Source organism: Poecilia latipinna, unplaced genomic scaffold (genome assembly GCF_001443285.1).
Source record: "Poecilia latipinna isolate Pla-1442-1.1 unplaced genomic scaffold, P_latipinna-1.0 Scaffold1608, whole genome shotgun sequence".
NCBI classification, from domain to species: domain Eukaryota; kingdom Metazoa; phylum Chordata; class Actinopteri; order Cyprinodontiformes; family Poeciliidae; genus Poecilia; species Poecilia latipinna.
In genome coordinates this window covers 75,826-77,900 of record NW_015114224.1, presented here as the reverse complement: position 1 = coordinate 77,900, position 2,075 = coordinate 75,826, and the positions used below count along the sequence as shown (strand labels likewise).

Genomic DNA, 2,075 nt, shown 5'->3' with positions numbered 1-2,075 from the left:
GGGGTTGGCGCGCTTGTGCCCGCTCGCTTTTTTGAGTGGTGACCAGGGGGGGGGGGGGGGGGGGGGGGGGGGGGGAGAAGTGGGGTAAGTGAGTCTGTAGCTGCAGCACCTGTTCCTCCAGTTTGACAGACAAGCCGGTGTGTGTGCTGGTTCAGCAGGTCATGGAGAAGAGGGAGGGGAGGCGGAGAGAGAGGACGGCGAGGAGGAGAGGGTGAAGCAACAAGCCGGCTGGTTGGTCAGGAGAAGAGGTCCTGAAAGAGAGGGAAAAAAGTGGGTAGATCAGTTTTATCTGAGGTGGGGATCCTCTAAATGCTTGAGGAAGTGATCATGTTCAATAAACGGCATCACCTTTTGTTACATTACCACCACAAATGTCAGTTTATTAGGATTCTATATAATGGAGTGACACAAAATTACACAATTGTGAAGTTTGTTTAAAAAAAAAAAAAAACCTAAAGAGTGCAGTTTGCATTTATATTTAAGCCTTTTCCTCGAAACGCCTGAATAAAATCCAGTCTATTTTAGTGTAACTTATTCTAAATTTAAGTCCAGGTGCTCTGTGAACAACTCGGATCAAGACAAAAAGCAGACAAGGTAAGGAAAAAGTTGTGTATAAGTTTAAGTCAGACTCCCGTTAGAGAACAAATCTAGTGTATTTGGAAGAATCACAAGAAGAAATGACATTGCTAAAAGAATGCAATTTGTTAAAAGCAAAGATGGAAGCAGCTCCTCTGGTCCTCCATCCATTATCTGTGGCTCGGTATCCACAAATGTCTTTTTCTACTCTCCACAAGCTCTAGGGACCAGCATGTGTTTTTAAAAATATATACAATAATGGGTTTTTTTAGGGAGGTAATTGTACTGAATTTTCACAACATAAAGATCCTAAAAGTGCCACTAATATATTTTTTATTTTATATTTTCTTGTCTGTGTGTTGGAAATTGTGTTTTTTTACATCACAAAAAACATATAGAAGAAAATATATCCAATTTTCAATTTTTTCCCCACTTTATTTTAAAACATAAAAATAACAATAAAATAATAGTTCTTTAGAAATTGTCTCGTTTAGCTGGACTGCGGGCAGAAATTGCTTTTTTGGATTGTAAAAGTTTAATACCACTACCCTGAACAGGTTTCTAGGCTGGATAAAACAAGAAACATGATAAACATACGTTCACACATTTGTTACACATTTGTTAGCATGCTAACAAATTAGCATGCTAACAAATTAGCATGCTAACAAATTAGCACGCATACTTTTGAGCTGTGGATGAAAACCAGAGTACCCAGTAAGCAAACTTCGTACAGAGAGAATCCCGGACCTTCTTGTTAAAGGCTGACAAAATACAAAAATACTTACAATACGAATGCGAAGCCGATAGACATGCTCCTGCGTGTAAATGTAGCCTATCTCACGGTTAGCCAAACAAAATTGTTTGGCTAACAAAATTTACATTTTGAAAAATGTAAATTTCTTGTAGTAATTTGAGGAAACATTTGGAAATAGTTAGAGGGGTGTTAATACTTTTGCGAGCCACTGTATTCTCCAGTGAAGGTTGCAGTGAAACAACTAATGGACCACAAACTGGAAGGGAGCCTCACTTTAATAAATCGCTAATGATAAAACCACTCTTCCAGGTACCGTCCACCCACTCTGTCTGTGTTAGTCTGAAAACCTTCTCCTCTCATGCTCAGAGAGTGCATTTGTCAAACACTCTCACGAACGAAACACATTAATAAAACCGGCTGCAAAGACAGAGAGACACAATATTGTTAGAAAGGTGATGTAATCGCTTTTCCTCTCCGGTCCCCCACCCCAGCTATGCCCTCTCCTCTGCAGCCGGGACTCCCTTTCTGATTAGCACCTGTTACCCTCCTTCTTTCTCCTCCTTTCCTCCCACCAACACACACACACACGCACACACACACACGCTGCAGGGTGTTAAATCCTGCACTGACTGACGAAGAGGCAGACTTGCACGGAGTTAACCTTCTCCCTCTAAAGTATCAGATTTCTCTTGGTCCTTTAAATCAGTGTTTTTCAACCACTGTTCCGCGGCACACTAGTGTGCCG

General features: G+C 41.1%; 1 protein-coding gene across 1 annotated transcript in view; it reads right to left on the bottom strand.

Annotated features, from left to right (window-relative positions):
• The window catches only part of LOC106963978 (myocardin), a 22,715-nt gene extending 22,443 nt beyond the window's left edge, over positions 1-272 (bottom strand). The window contains exon 1 of the mRNA XM_015059187.1: positions 110-272. The gene's annotated coding sequence lies outside the window, so the exon portion shown is untranslated. The remainder of the gene's footprint in view (positions 1-109) is intronic.
• Positions 273-2,075: the final 1,803 nt, after the last annotated feature.